Source organism: Petromyzon marinus, chromosome 79, assembly GCF_048934315.1.
Source record: "Petromyzon marinus isolate PM22_M1 ecotype Great Lakes invasive population chromosome 79, UKy_Petmar_22M1.pri1.0, whole genome shotgun sequence".
NCBI lineage: Eukaryota > Metazoa > Chordata > Hyperoartia > Petromyzontiformes > Petromyzontidae > Petromyzon > Petromyzon marinus.
This window is the reverse complement of record NC_133745.1, coordinates 6,101,795-6,118,928: the sequence shown is the minus strand read 5'-3', so window position 1 is coordinate 6,118,928 and position 17,134 is coordinate 6,101,795.

The following is a 17,134-nucleotide window of genomic DNA, read 5'->3' as shown; positions in this document are numbered from 1 at the left end:
TCATTAACTATGTTTTTTTTCTTTACCGAAACAACCAAAGAGTGTTTTTACACACACCAAAAAGCCCAGCAAGTTGGCGGTTGTTGTGTGTCTGTGTGTGTGTCTGTGTGTGTGTTCTGTAGCGGTTAGCGCGCTGCGCTATGAACCTGGCGACCCGGGTTTGATTCCCGCTCACGGCCAACACCAGTGACGATTTTCTGAACCGGTCCCGGGCTTCCCCTAGGTCGACTCAGCCTCAAATGAGTACCTGGTGCGGTGTGTAAACATTGCCACTGGGGAGACAAAGGCGGTCGGGCGTGGTGCTGGCCACCCACCCCCTCGTGTACCGTTCCGGCCTTCATAGGTGCTCGCTAACAGCACTTGCCCCTACAGTCTGTTAAGGCTATATGGGGGATCTTTATCTTTGTATTCTGTCAGACCAGGAATGTGTGCACCACAGAGTGAATCTCCCTGCGGCACAGGGGACAGGCCATGCCGCGCCGCTGCAACTCGAAGACGCAGTGGCGGCATGTGGCAAGGTTTTCGCTGTCGCCGTGAACCAACGTGCAGCTACGTGGCTCACACCGGCACACCACGCACCCACCCACAACACCACCACCACCCACAACACCACCCACAACACCACCAGCACCACCACCCATGCCACCACTACCTACACCACCACCAACCACACCACCCACACCATCACCATCCACCACCGCTACCGGCTGGAGTGTAAGAAGGAGAGGCAGTGGTGGAGGTGGTGTTGACGCTGGCACCGGCTCGCCTGTTGTCGGCCGTCACTACGGAGAATAACTTAATGAGCAGCGCTGCCACCGAGTGTCTGAGATCTCTGAGTGAGAATCCCTCCAGACAAAACACCTCCTCCAGGGGGTCCCTGCCACACCTCACCAGGTACTGCCTCTCTTCATCGTAAAGTCGCCTCCGCTTGATGTACTGTTCCACGTAGTGGAACACCTGTACCACCGTGAATGTGTCGCCCTAGGCACCGACCGAATGCAGCAGAGGAATCATCCGAGGCACCGGCTTCAGGAGAATGTTCCTGCGAGCTTGTCAGAGACATGGACAATTCCATGCACTGTATGTGTTCTGTATTTGTACGTGGATAGTAACGAGAGTGGATGTGCATTCACTCCGAGTCTTTACTGTGTCGTTAAACAGCATGGGGTACACAATGACGTGAAACTTTACATCTACCCTACCTCTGTGCTCCATGCCGAAAAGCCACTGCAGTGGTAATAAAACTGCAACGCATTTTATTCATCAACCTGCATTTTCTTATTTTTCCCAAATTTTAACCTGGGTTGGGCTGTCGCCATCCTGCCCTGGAACCAATTATTAATTCGTGTCTCTAGCAGACCATTGCAGGCCTTGTGTTAGAGAATGGCTCACTGAAGCTGATATCACAGAGCTACTTCTAATTACCCTTCAAACGCCCTCTGGTCCACAGTAAAGAGCAGCACCCTCCCACCTGTCCTTTAAGTAGGAGTAACGTTGGTCATAACAACGTTCTTTTCGATGAAATTTATCCAAATTAAGTGCAGAACCACATTGCAGCCATGTAATGGTTTATTTTGTGCTGTCAATGACGACTGGGCTGAGATCATTAGCTCGCTAGAATTGAGAACCTGCTTTGATCACAGGCGGTGTGGATTCAAACCCAAGTACTCCGTGGTGCCTGGTCAGTGCTATGACCTCTGGGTCACTTAGCCGCCTCCAAACACCCCCCATGTCAAATACATAAGCAGCAACCTGTATCGTGGGCAGCAGCATTCTTTGAATACTCTGTCAAAAAATGTTTATTGTGGAGTGGTGGCACAATTCCGCAATTGCTTTCTCATACCTCTGGTGACAGGAAGAATTTCTACAAGACGGAGTTCTAGAGAACCCCTTTACTCGATGTTTTGGTCTACTCTTCCACACTGGGCAGATGAAGAGGAAGTAGTACCTACACTTTAACACACCGCATCCGCAGCCCCTCTCCTAAGTGGGCGTCCCCAGCCCGAATGCTCGCAGGAAGCCCTCCTAGCCTCCCTGCTCGACGAGCCAGGCCCCGCACGCGTTCACCAGCAGGGCGTCCACCGCGTCCATCACGGCCGCCGTCTTCTCCGCGTTGCGCAGACGTATGCAGTCGACCAGCCTCTTTGCGAGGGAGGAGCGAGCAGAGCACCACCAGGACCACCACGCGGCTCCGGCTCGCAGAGCCGTCGTGGAGGACTTCCCAGGCCACGTCCACGAGCAGCCGGCGGGGCCCTCGGTGCTCCACCCGCTCCTCCGCGTGGCTCACCAGAACGGAGTTTCTGAACCGCGCGAGGAACAGGTCTCCCAGGCAGTTGACCACCTCCTGCGCCAGCTGTGCTGGCTGAACCTTCTGCAGCTGCTGGAGCTGCAGCTGCTCCTGCACCTGCAGCTACTCCTGCACCTACATCTACTCCGTCTGTGTCGCCATGTGAGCCATGTAGCCGGCGATCAGATTCGCTATCAAGACGCTCAACAGCTGCAGCGCCTCCTTCTTTTCCTCACCTTCCTCCTCCCCCTCGTTTTCCTCCTCCCCCTCCTCCTCCTCCTCCCCCTCCTCCTCCACTTTCAAAACAAAGAGTGAGGACATAATATCAATAACCCGGGAATTTTATAGTGACCTCTTCTTTCCTGATAAAACGTCTATGCCTGCCCAGAATTTCCTAAAGAGCTCGGTGAAAGTACTGTCCTCCAGCAGGGCGTTGTTGAAGTGCCAGTAGGCCTCACCACTTGGTGTTCCACGCAGCCTGAGGTCCAGCAGGATCAGGCTGTGGTCTGTTAGTGATGCAGCCCCTGATGTCAGCAGTCAGAATGCTCGAGACAAGACTTCTGGAGATGTAGAAACGGTCGATCCTGGACTGTGTAGCTGGTTCATTGCCCCGTGTCCGCGTGAAGGTGAAGCCTCGCCGCCTAGGGTGGTGAAGCCGCCACACGTCCACCAGATCGGAGGCGTCCAGAAGGGCTTGGAGCTCTCCCCGGAGATTGGCGTTGCAGTGCCCCTTCCCTGTGTGGTCGAGAGCATCCAGCGTGCAGTTGTAGTCACCTCCCGTGACCACAAACTCGTCCCCTGGAATGCCACCGAGGTGGTTCCGCAGAAGTTGCAGGAACCCGGGTCTCTCACTGTCAGTGGTGGGAGCGTACACGTTGACGAGGTGGATGGCGGTGACGCCGACCTGCACCGTGAGGTCCAGGATCCTCCCCTTGATCACCTCCACCTGGCTGACGGTGTCGGGGGAAAAGTTTGGTGACAGCACGGTTGCTACTCCTGAGGAGGTGTTGCTGAAGTGGCTGATGAAGGGCTTCGCTCTCCACTCCGTCCTCCAGGCAACGTCATTGTCCATGGCGAGATGGGTCTCCTGCACGAACAGCACGGAGACCTTATGCTGCTTTGCAAGGTATCCTACGTAGTATATTCTCAGCGCCCCTCTGCACCCATTCATGTTCAGGGAGGCGTTGCGCAACGTCATTGTGAGTGAGTCGCCCGCCTGTTCCAATGAGTCACCTTGCTGAGGAGGCTCCTTACCCTGGACGTCTCCAGGTCTCTCGATTGTTTTCCTTCCTGCTGGAGCTCTGTGAGGATGCGTCAGAGGGAGACCTCTATGGCGTCTGGCTCGCCATCTTGTCAAGGCCTCCATCACCTTGTTTGGTTTCCTGGGGGTCTCTTTGAAGAATCTCCACAGGTCTTCCTGGCAGAAGATGGGTGCCCGCGAAGATGACCTCTTTGAGACCTGGTTGGTTTCGCTACCCACACGGAGGTCATCATCCGAGTCCCCCTTCTTGCTTCCATGCCCTGCATGTGGGGGCCAAGAGTCGGGGGCCCATGGTTGGCTCCATGTGGCCTCCCCCAGGGGCCGTGGCAGGTGGAATGCTACCGCACGCCTCTTCCACATTAGCAGGGCACTCTGCGAGGCTTGCAGGGTGTCCATATTCTGTCTTTTTAATTCTGGGCCAAAGAGGTCCCATGAACGTAAACATGTTGTATTTAAAATATAACACAAACAACAGCAATGAATGGCTTCGTGGGTAAAGTAAGACGCACCCCAAAACCGGTGAGTTAAATAAATCTGATCTTTCCTATTACCGGATGATAGGACGCAAACCAAACTTTGTTGTAACAAGAACATAGAAAAAACTGAGTCTCTTAATCAGGTGAATACGGTAAAGGGGCTGAGTCTGTGGGTGTCAGTGTGGTGAGTCTGTGGGTCTCTGTGTGGTGAGTCTGTGGGTCTCTGTGTGGTGATGGCCATGTCGGGTGGTGGCGGGTTTAACGACACAAAATTAATATATTCACGCGATCTAACCCAAACAAAGGCTGTACTACGGATTCAACAACAATGACATGAGGGTTCTCCGACGCGCGTCTCGGTTGGGGTGAGGGTGCGGTCGCGCCGTCTCCTCCGTACGGATTGTTTCTTCCTTTCCCAACTGCGATGTTCTCGCTCTCTCCTTTCTTTTTGTCTCCACCGTCGCCAACCGTCGGAGCTCGGCATCCGCGGCCCCTCTCCTAGGTGGGCGTCCCCAGCCCGAATTCTCGCAGGAAGCCCTCCCAGCCTCCCTGCTCGACGAACCAGGCCCAGCACGCGTTCACCAGCAGGGCGGCCACCACGTCCGTCACTGCCGCCGTCTTCTCCGCGTCACTAAGACGTACGCAGTCCACCAGCCTCTTCGCGAGGGAGGAGCGAGCAGAGCACCACCAGGACCACCACGCGGCCCCAGCTCGCGAAGACGTCACGGAGGACCTCCCAGGCCACGTCCACGAGCAGCCGGCGGGGCCCTCGGTGCTCCACGCGCTCCTCCGCGTGGCTCACCAGAACAGAGTCTCTGAACCGCGCGAGGAACAGGTCCCCAGGCAGTTGACCACCTCCTGCACCAGCTGTGCTGGCTGAACCTCTGCAGCTGCTGGACCTGCAGCTGCTCCTGCACCTGCAGCTACTCTGTCTGTTTCGCTAGGTGAGCCATGAAGCCCGCGATCAGATTCGCTGTCAAGACAGTCAACAGCTGCAGCGCCTCCTTTTTCTTCCTCCCCCTCACCTTCTTCTTCCTCCTCCTCCACTCATAAAACAAAGAGTGAGGACATAATATCAATAACCTGGGAATTTTATAGTGACCTCTTCTCTCCTGATAAAACGTCTATGCCTGCCCAGAATTTCCTAAAGAGGTCGGTGAACGTACTGTCCTCCAGCAGGGCGTTGTTGAAGTGCCAGTAGGCCGCAGCACTTGGTGTTCCACGCAGCCTAAGGTCCAGCAGGATCAGGCTGTGGTCTGTTAGTGGTGCAGCCCTGATGTCAGCAGGCAGAATGCTCGAGACAAGACTTCTGGAGATATAGAAGCGGTCGATCCTGGACTGGGTAGCTGGTTCATTGCCCCTTGTCCTCGTGTAGGTGAAGCTTCGCCACCTCGGGTGGTGAAGCTGCCACACGTCCACCAGATCGGAGGGGTCCAGAAGGGCTTGGAGCTCTCCCCAGAGCTTGGCGTTGCAGTGACCCTTCCCTGTACGGTCGAGAGCATCCAGCGTGCAGTTGTAGTCACCTCCCATGACCACAAACTCGTCCTCTGGAATGCCACCGAGGTGGTTCCGCAGAAGTTGCAGGAACCCGGGTCTCTCACTGTCAGTGGTGGGAGCGTACACGTTGACGAGGTGGATGGCGGTGTTGCCGACCTGCGCCCGGACGTCCAGGACCCTCCCCTTGATCACCTCCACCTGGCTGACGGTGTCAGGAGTGAAGTTTGGTGACAGCACGGTTGCTACTCCTGAGGAGGTGTTGCTGAAGTGGCTGAAAAAAGGCTCCCATTTTCCACTCCGTCATCCAGGCAACCTCATCGTCCATGGCGAGATGGGTCTCCTGCACGAACAGCACAGAGACATTATGCTGCTTTGCAAGGGACGCTGCGTAGTATCTTCTCAGCGCCTCTCGGCACCCATTCATGTTCAGGGAGGCGATGCGCAGTGTCATTGTGAGCGAGTGGCCCGCCTGTTCCAATCAGTCACCTTGCTGAGAAGGCTCCTTACCCTGGACCTCTCCAGGTCTCTCGATTGTTGTCCTTCCTGCTGGAGCTCCCCTAGGATGCGTCTGAGGGAGACTTCTATGGCGTCTGGCTCGCCATCCTGACAAGGCCTCCATCACCTTGTTTGGTTTCCTGTGGGTCTCTTCGAAGAATCTCCACAGGTCTTCCTGGCAGAAGATGGTGCCCGCGAAGATGACCTCTTTGAGACCTGGCTGGTTTCGCTACCCACACGGAGGTCATAATCCGAGTCCCCCTTCTTGCTTCCATGCCCTGCATGTGGGGGCCAAGAGTCGGGTGCCCATGGTTGGCTCCATGTGGCCTCTGTTGTATATGTGGGTGTGTGAAAATTGATGAAAAATAATTAAAATTAAATGAAATTCGAAATTTGCATAATTAATCCGAAATTATGCTAATTTGTGTACTTATGCGTGTAACTATGCTAATTAGAGAGGTAATCGTATGAATTTATACGAGTGGGTGTGGCTGTGTTAATGATAGCCTTTATGATGATCAGGCCCCGCCTTGTTGACGAGGTTGGGTTATCAATCAGGATAACGCAATCAATCGTGTGCCGTTACGCTAGTGTCAATTCGGCCTCGTTGTCTAACTTCGTATTATTGATCAGCATAATACAATGATTCTCGCTTTAACACTCCCCGAGTGTTCATATTTTAGGTCCCATGTTCACATCGTTCGTTTTAGTTTAATGAGTGTGGATTGGTGTGTTTATAGTTTAGGTTCCCGAGTTCATATCTCGTCGCAGGATACAGATCTTATGCAAAAACTTCAGGAAAGAATCACACGACCACTTCTGTATTAATCAATTTATTTTCTAATTAAACCTTAACTATAATATGTATGTGACTCTCAATCTCGGAACTTCAAAACGGTATCCACAAGGTATCAAGACAGTATCATCAACGACTGTACGATTTCACTTTGATAACACATGGACCCCGCATAAAGCGATTGCTGTTAGTGAGAGAGAGAGTCAGAATATGCAAATGCTATGTTACACAAAAGCTTAGACATTATAATATGAACGATCATTATGCTTGAAATAGTCAGCACATTATCACAGGCGACTGATTAACATGCAACGGTATTCATATAAAAAAGACAATCAAACAGTTATTATTTCCAAAGGCATGAATGTAACAACAGATCCACCGGACAGACTATAAGATTATCGAAATGGCTTAGTGTGAGGGTATGCGGCGGAATGTGTTATCTCACGGGAGATTAATTAATTAATTCGTGAATAAGAATGTATGATCAGAAAATCGGTTTAGCACGATTCCTCCCCGGGAGCGTAGCTCCGTGGCGAAGGTGCCAAGGGTTAATTCGTATTGATGGATCGGTTGGTAACTTATGCGATTAGAAGTACAGTCCAAAACAAAATATTAAAGAGGGAAATTATGAATATACTTATAAATGACGGACTGTTATCACACGATCAATGCTTCCACAGCCAGATGGTTCACGGACTTGAGTGTTCGCTTCTGGTTAAGGACCTGTGTATGTTTGAGTGATATGAATTGTTTTGAATAGTCAGTGTTTGGAATTAATTATTTGCGTTGCCATATGCTGAAGTTGGCATCGCTTGTAGGAGAAGTAGCCTCGCTCCCTTTAGAGCGGTGAGGTGTGTGGGAGTGCATCATACGAATCGCCGCCCTCCTCCACGCAGCAGCCAGCCTCTGTCCACGGGGGAGAGTTGCTTGATCGCTCTCAGTTCTGCTCAGTGGACACCTCTCTCCACTGCTGGATGAGCTGCGCAATCACGCTCGTGCTGGTTCGCTGACAGCAGTTTCTCTCCGCTGTTGGATGAGCTGCATCGGCACGCTCCCTCTCTCTGGGTGGAGAACTCGAACGTGCTCGTTGCTGGTTTGCTGAAAGCAGGTTTTTCTCCACTGCTGGATGACTCAAGTCGCACGTGCTCTTGCTCTGGTTTGCAGAAGCTCTTGCTTGGTGCGTCGGTCGCTCTGCAGCTGGACTCAATGTAGAATAATCTTTCAGCAATACTCTGTCTTTCAGCTCTTGGAAATCACACTAGGTGACGCCTCACTACCTTGCGAGTCTTGCCAACGTCAGTGGGTAGCGAGGGGGCCACTTTGGCTTCTGCTCGCCGCCTCCTGCTCTGCAGCTCGCCGGCTGGCGACCTGTTGCTCTCGTTCCCGATTGGAACTGCTCCTGAGCCGGCCCACTGGTCGAACTCCCCGCGTTCCGACCTCCTCCGATTCGAACTCCCCGAGTTCCGATCCCCCTGGTAGAACTCCCCGAGTTCCGACCCCTCCGAGTCGAACTGTCTCCCGAGAGTCGACCCCCCCCGGTCGAACTCTGGTGAGCCGACCCCCCCCGGGTCGAACTCTTCCGAGTTGCTCCTCCGAGGCGAACTGTCTCCCGAGAGTCGACCCCCCGGTCGAACTCTGGTGAGCCGACCCCCCCCCCCCCAGTCGAACTGAGGTTTCAATGCTCAGGATTCTCTTTTTATGCCCAATAATCCGGCCCACAAGGCGAGGTTTCTTTCGATTTTTGCTGTGTCAGGGTTTGTCCGTATGTATCTGCGTCCGTGTGTGTGTCCGTACATGTGTCAGTGTGTGTCCTTGTGTGGATCAACCACGGTATATTCCGTTGTCATACTCCTACCATAAAACCCACAATTAAAACAATCAAATGTTATAAATTGTCTCGAAGGCGCCTCTCTGTCTGGGTGCACAACCTGAGGGAGGGGCGATATTCCCTCCGACTTTCACCGACGCACAAAGAAATGGTTAAAAAGTTTTAAGTTAACATTTCATTTCATCAGAGTTCCATAGTTATGATTCTGTATTAATCCAAGGTCTGAGTCAGCTTCTCGTTGTGGTGTTTGACTCGTGTTTCCCCAAGCGTATACACACTCCTACCCCGCGCTGCAGGGATACAAAGACGGTCGGGATTTGTCTTTCTCTCCGACCCTGGGTTTAACATCACCCTTTGCTTACGTTGCAGTTTTGCTGTGCGCTTGCATTTCTTTTCCTCTCTACTCTTACTTTAACCCTGCATATTATTTGCGTATGGGTGGAGGCTAGAGCATTTATGTTGACTTAGGAAAACCTGATTGTTATAGGCTTCGGGTCAAGTCGTATAGACATTATTAAAATATGGAAATACATTTCATATTAAATTAATAGACGGGTGATGGTTACATTGACGTAGCTTGTGGCAGGGTTCAATTGAAGTGGGTGTGAAGATCAATAACTTTAGCCTACCCTGTCGTTAAATTCCGACTTTAAGTTACTTTAATAGTAATGCAGAACCAATTAGCTTTTTTTGACTTAACTAGATCTAGGCTAACGCAACCTCCCAGTGACCCTGGCTTTGTGTTTACGTCAGCCCTTTGCAATCCACTGCGCTCTGCTCTCTATCTGCTCCCTCTGACCCTGGGAGGGCTCTGAACGTCAAAATCGTGTTAGTGGGTCAAGGTAAATATGACCCCCACATGCCATGCTGAGGCCTGGTTTGGTGTTTTTATTCATTATTCAAATTAAAAGAAACAATAGAAATATGTATCTATATGTATTGAAAAATTACTTGTTAATATTAAGATGGAAAAGGTGCCTAGATACAACATTCCTCCCTTTTAAAAATGATCGGTGGTCAATTGGCCACGGGTCATTTTTAAAACAAAGAATCTATGTACTTTTCCATCATGAATCATCAATATTACTCAAGTAATTTTTCCTTACAACGCGCGCACGTCACAACTTATGATTACATTTGAAATAAGAAAAGAAATACTAAAAGGAAGGTAAAACAAGGGGAAATTGTTTAACTGGCTACATGTTATAGGAGATGTCGTTATTCCATGTACCCACATTCAATACTGTCCGCAATCGAAATACATTTTCGGGTTTGACCAGTGGGAAATTCAACAAAAATCCCACCTGTCCGGTCTGGGAGTCCCCATGTATGGGTGTGGCTGTACCCATTTTAAAGTCAATTTGTACCTGTGTTGTACTGATTGTTTCCAGGGATGCTAATGGTATCACATTTTTTTTTAGTGTTGGAGTTACCAGATATGAAGGAAATTGTCCTTGGAGAAGATCACTGATGCTGCCGCTGGTGCAATGCAACAAGTCTTTGGATCAACTATTGAATTTGCTGTCGAGTATTCTCTTCTTCGTACAGATCTCGGATTGCGAAACCCAATTCTTGGATTGTTAAGTTAACCATGGCGGAGTGCAGGTTAACGAGAACCACGGTGTCTCTCTGACTTTCTCATGTTACCTCTCTGCCACCTTGTACCAAGTCATTGATAACCTGACTGACTCTTTTAGTCACGAGTGTATCATATCTCTCATGGCCAGGTATCTTAGAGTTACCGATGACCCTTCCATGCAACATCATCACATCATCGTCCCGGCTCATCGTCGTGATGGCTTTGGCCTAATGAACATGGCTCACTGGTTCGTATCGGTAATTTATTTTATCACTCCCTTTCCATGTGAGATTGTGTGGCGTGAAGTTATGCTGTGCGTAACCAGGATCAACATACACCACGAGTTTCCGTACTCGACTGTTGGGGTCATTTGTATTCTCCGCAGCCCTGTGCACATCTGCTGCCTCTGGGAGTCGATTTGACTCTGGGCCACGATTCCCTTCTGCGCTACGATTCGATTCCGTGCCACGATTCGATTCTGGGTCACGATTCGATTCCGTGCTTTTGAGTATGCTGTGTTTCAACACAATTCCCGATCCGTCACGGATATTCTTCTCCTCCACTTCAACACTCTGATCTCCATCCCTCCTTAGTGTGCCCGAGCACAATTTAACATCCAAAGGCTGATGTCTGCATTCATCTGCCTCTTCCACAGTACACTCACGCACTTCCGCGACACAAGGGATGGCATTTATATTTACCAGACAATCAGGTTTTCCTTCCCCTCCCTGCGGTTGGTTATCATCTCCTGTAGGATCACACTTTAATGCAGTTATGTTTCCCTGCTCGATAGGTGTGTCAATTACGGGAGCAACACTTGCGCTCTCCACCACATTATCAGAACTGGTGCCCGACACATTTATTGTTTCCCAATCATTGGGACCCTCCTGGTTTACCTTGTCAACCGCAGCCTGCTTAATTTTTTTAACGGGTCCATAATTTCCCTGCAGCTCCACGGACACCACTCTCACTGAAAGCTCCCTCTCAACCAATGTGATTGATTCATCACGTGCCCGTGTCATTTTTTGTGTCTCAGCCAAGCTCACGCCTGTCTCCCTATTCCTCATGCCTCTGCTCTCTCCTGGTAAAACTGGTGGGGGAATCGATCGGAAGTGGGCCGATTGTGTTTGATCCCTCGTGTGTCGTGGCATTGGGACCCGGCATGATTCTGCTCTTGGTCTACACACACCGCGATTCTCGCAAATATGCGTCCCTGCACACTGCGATCGCTCCCAGCCTGCGGGCCATTGCCTCGCTGGTGGTGCTGTGTTTCTGCTCACGTGATTTTTATTTCCCTCTGAAACGCTGGTTACATCATCCCTCTCTCTGGGTGTCGTAGAACTATTGTCTTTAGCTCTGTACAGCCAAGCTCTGTGCGCCTTATCCTCTATATGGTGTAAGGAGGCTGTTTCTGGATTCAATACCATTCCCACAATTTCTGTAATCTCTGGACTCAAAGACCCGAAAAACATAACTTTGAACCTTTTGTCACCTTCGTGATACTGATCCACATCACCCGCGTAGTACGCTCTTTTAAACCGTAGGAGGTAATCTCGCGGATCCTCGTCTGCGCACTGGGTCATAGATTTTGCAGCATTAAATCCCTCAGACCATGTTAAATATTCTCCAAACTTCCGGCTCACTGCCAGGCTCAGCTTTTTGAAATCGTTCCGAACCTTGTATGAAAGCGACTTTACCCATGGTATAGACTGCTCGTGCAAGCTTCGTCTCAGTAAACTGGCTTTCTCATTCGTTTTCCTCAAACCCCTGATCACTGCTTCTGCTTCTACCGTTGCGATGTGAGCGTGTATGTCTCTGTTCCTATCGTGTGGATCAAAGTAGGGAATTCTGACGAGAGCCTTGTCCATCAATTTCAGAGTTTTACTACTGAATGAGTATTCGGACAGTTGATCATCGTCAGAGGCGTCTGTTCCTGAGGAGTGCTCACTCGAGCTGTCACCATCACGGTGGCGCTGCTTAACATAACTTTTGTAGTGCCTTTTGCACCTGTAACGTGAGTCAACTTTGCTCGGTGACTCCTGCTTATCCCATGGCTCATGCTTGTGTGATGTGCGTCTTTCTGGAAAGTAATCTCTGCCATAGGTTCCACGTCGGTCGTGCTTGCGTGGAATGTGTCTACCAAATGAGCTGTCTCTGTCATGTCGCTCGTCTTGCCCCAGCTCCGCCCTTTTTTGCTCGATCAGTACAGAATATCCTGCTGACTTAGTGTTAATATTTTTTTCCTCTCTACCCTCGAAGTTGTCAGTCCTATGTTTTCCTATTTTCATCCGTATCTCTCCCTCCCCTCTCTCGAGTCGCGAGGGGGAATCTCTGTCAAAACCACTTTGATTGGTAGCCACACCTCCTGTGTGACCTGTCTCTGGTTTACGTCCGCGTGGCTCGGAGTGTGGTAAACTGTTACTCCCGTATGTGTTATGTGTATCAACATCTGGGGGTTTCGCTGGTGCATTCAGCGCCGACTCTTTTTCTCTCACGAGGGCGTGCAGACGCTCAACCTCCTCTATTAGGGACAGTTTCTCCTTCCTTTCCCTGTCAAATTTTTCCCCAGTCCATAATCTTTCTCTGTATGTCTGTGTGAGGAGATACGAGTCTAACCTTGCTATTTCTGCAATTTTTACGTCACGTTTGGCTTTGCTACATTTCATCACATCCTTAAGTAGTTTCCTCCTATGTGCCTTAACATCTTCTATATGTCTCCCCTCCCATACGTCTCTCTGCTCTGTCTGCTGTCTAGCAGTCCGTCCAGTACGTTTTAACACAAATTCACGATATTGTTTTTCCATAGATTCTATCTCCTCCTCGGAGGTCCATTCTGTATCAGTGTTATGCGTTGGGATGTCACCCTCAGAACGTTGCGGGTCATGTGCCATCTCTATTACGTAGTGTAGTTAATAGACCTAAGAGTGTATCTTAACTCTAGTCTCTTATGTGTGGCGTGAGTTACTCTGGAATTCCACTTCAGAGTACATATAAAAACATTCGTATCACAGGATGTGTTGGTTCAACTCGAGCAAATAATCTTACCCCCACTGTCTTTGTTATCCACTGCTACTCTGGTATTTTCCTTCAGAGTGCGTTTTTTTGTTTGTTTACACCGTTTACAGTCACAGGGCAATGTTAGTTCACAATACCTTGATGAATACAACAGTGATTCGTTCCTTAATTTAAGCATAAACTGTCTGCGAGAGATCCCGGATACGAGCCCCCAATTTGTTGTATATGTGGGTGTGTGAAAATTGATGAAAAATAATTAAAATTAAATGAAATTCGAAATTTGCATAATTAATCCGAAATTATGCTAATTTGTGTACTTATGCGTGTAACTATGCTAATTAGAGAGGTAATCGTATTAATTTATACGAGTGGGTGTGGTTGTGTTAATGATAGCCTTTATGATAATCAGGCCCCGTCTCGTTGACGAGGTGGGGTTATCAATCAGGATAACGCAATCAATCGTGTGCCGTTACGCTAGTGTCAATTCGGCCTCGTTGTCTAACTTCGTATTATTGATCAGCATAATACAATGATTCTCGCTTTAACACTCCCCGAGTGTTCATATTTTAGGTTCCATGTTCACATCGTTCGCATTAGTTTAATGAGTGTGGATTGGTGTGTTTATAGTTTAGGTTCCCGAGTTCATATCTCGTCGCAGGATACAGATCTTATGCAAAAACTTCAGGAAAGAATCACACGACCACTTCTGTATTAATCAATTTATTTTCTAATTAAACCTTAACTATAATATGTATGTGACTCTCAATCTCGGAACTTCAACACGGTATCCACACGGTATCAAGACAGTATCATCAACGACTGTACGATTTCACTTTGATAACACATGGACCCCGCATAAAGCGATTGCTGTTAGTGAGAGAGAGAGTCAGAACATGCAAATGCTATGTTACACAAAAGCTTATACATTATAATATGAACGATCATTATGCTTGAAATGGTCAGCACATTATCACAGGCGACTGATTAACATGCAACGGTATTCATATAAAAAGACAATCAAACAGTTATTATTTCCAAAGGCATAAATGTAACAACAGATCCACCGGACAGACTATAAGATTACCGAAATGGCTTAGTGTGAGGGTATGCGGCGGAACGTGTTATCTCACGGGAGATTAATTAATTAATTCGTGAATAAGAATGTATGATCAGAAAATCGGTTTAGCACGATTCCTCCCCGGGACCGTAGCTCCGTGGCGAAGGTGCCAAGGGTTAATTCGTATTGATAGATCGGTTGGTAACTTATGCGATTAGAAGTACAGTCCAAAACAAAATATTAAAGAGGGAAATTATGAATATACTTATAAATGACGGACTGTTATCACACGATCGATGCTTCCACAGCCAGATGGTTCACGGACTTGAGTGTTCGCTTCTGGTTAAGGACCTGTGTATGTTTGAGTGATATGAATTGTTTTGAATAGTCAGTGTTTGGAATTAATTATTTGCGTTGCCATATGCTGAAGTTGGCATCGCTTGTAGGAGAAGTAGCCTCGCTCCCTTTAGAGCGGTGAGGTGTGTGGGAGTGCATCATACGAATCGCCGCCCTCCTCCACGCAGCAGCCAGCCTCTGTCCACGGGGGAGAGTTGCTTGATCGCTCTCAGTTCTGCTCAGTGGACACCTCTCTCCACTGCTGGATGAGCTGCGCGATCACGCTCGTGCTGGTTCGCTGACAGCAGTTTCTCTCCGCTGTTGGATGAGCTGCATCGGCACGCTCCCTCTCTCTGGGTGGAGAACTCGAACGTGCTCGTTGCTGGTTTGCTGAAAGCAGGTTTTTCTCCACTGCTGGATGACTCAAGTCGCACGTGCTCTTGCTCTGGTTTGCAGAAGCTCTTGCTTGGTGCGTCGGTCGCTCTGCAGCTGGACTCAATGTAGAATAATCTTTCAGCAATACTCTGTCTTTCAGCTCTTGGAAATCACACTAGGTGACGCCTCACTACCTTGCGAGTCTTGCCAACGTCAGTGGGTAGCGACGGGGCCACTTTGGCTTCTGCTCGCCGCCCCCTGCTCTGCAGCTCGCCGGCTGGTGACCTGTTGCTCTCGTTCCCGATTGGAACTGCTCCTGAGCCGGCCCACTGGTCGAACTCCCCGCGTTCCGACCTCCTCCGATTCGAACTCCCCGAGTTCCGACCCCCCTGGTAGAACTCCCCGAGTTCCGACCCCTCCGAGTCGAACTGTCTCCCGAGAGTCGACCCCCCCCGGTCGAACTCTGGTGAGCCGACCCCCCCCGGGTCGAACTCTTCCGAGTTGCTCCTCCGAGTCGAACTGTCTCCCGAGAGTCGACCCCCCGGTCGAACTCTGGTGAGCCGACCCCCCCCCCCAAGTCGAACTGAGGTTTCAATGCTCAGGATCCTCTTTTTATGCCCAAAAATCCCTTCACTCGGATCCTGCCCACAAGGCGAGGTTTCTTTCGATTTTTGCTGTGTAAGAATTTGTCCGTATGTATCTGCGTCCGTGTGTGTGTGTCCGTACATGTGTCAGTGTGTGTCCTTGTGTAGATCACCCACGGTATATTCCGTTGTCATACTCCTACCATAAAACCCACAAGTAAAACAATCAAATGTTATAAATTGTCTCGAAGGCGCCTCTCTGTCTGGGTGCACAACCTGGAGGGAGGGGTGATATTCCCTCCGACTTTCACCGACGCACAAAGAAATGGTTAAAAAGTTTTAAGTTAACATTTCATTTCATCAGAGTTCCATAGTTATGATTCTGTATTAATCCAAGGTCTGAGTCAGCTTCTCGTTGTGGTGTTTGACTCGTGTTTCCCCAAGCGTATACACACTCCTACCCCGCGCTGCAGGGATACAAAGACGGCCGGGATTTCCCTTTCTCTCCGACCCTGGGTTTAACATCGCCCTTTGCTTACGTTGCAGTTTTGCTGTGCGCTTGCATTTATTTTCCTCTCTACTCTTACTTTAACCCTGCTTATTATTTGCGTATGGGTGGAGGCTAGAGCATTTATGTTGACTTAGGAAAACCTGATTGTTATAGGCTTCGGGTCAAGTCGTATAGACATTATTAAAATATGGAAATACATTTCATATTAAATTAATAGACGGGTGATGGTTACATTGACGTAGCTTGTGGCAGGGTTCAATTGAAGTGGGTGTGAAGATCAATAACTTTAGCCTACCCTGTCGTTAAATTCCGACTTTAAGTTGCTTTAATAGTAATGCAGCACCAATTAGCTTTTTTGACTTAACTAGATCTAGGCTAACGCAACCTCCCAGTGACCCTGGCTTTGTGTTTACGTCAGCCCTTTGCAATCCACTGCGCTCTGCTCTCTATCTGCTCCCTCTGACCCTGGGAGGGCTCTGAACGTCAAAATCGTGTTAGTGGGTCAAGGTAAATATGACCCCCACATGCCATGCTGAGCCTGGTTTGGTGTTTTTATTCATTATTAAAATTAAAAGAAACAATAGAAATATGTATCTATATGTATTGTAAAATTACTTGTTAATATTAAGATGGAAAAGGGGCCTAGATACAACACCTCCCCCAGGGGCCGTGGCAGGTGGAATGCTACCACACGCCTCTTCCACAGTAGCAGAGCACTCTGCGAGGCTTGCAGTGTGTCCTTATTTTGTCTTTTTAATTCTGGGCCAAAGAGGTCCCATAAACGTAAACGTGTTGTATTTAAAATATAACACAAACATAACAACAATGATGAATGGCTTAGTGGGTAAAGTAAGACGCACCCCAAAACGGGTGAGCTTAATAAATCCGATCTCTCCTATTACCGGATTATAGGATGCAAACCAAACTTTGTTGTATCAGTGTGGTGAGTCTGTGGGTCTTTGTGTGGTGACGATCTCTCTGGGTCTCTGTGTGATGATGGCCGTGTCGGGTGGTGGCGGGTTTAACAACACAAC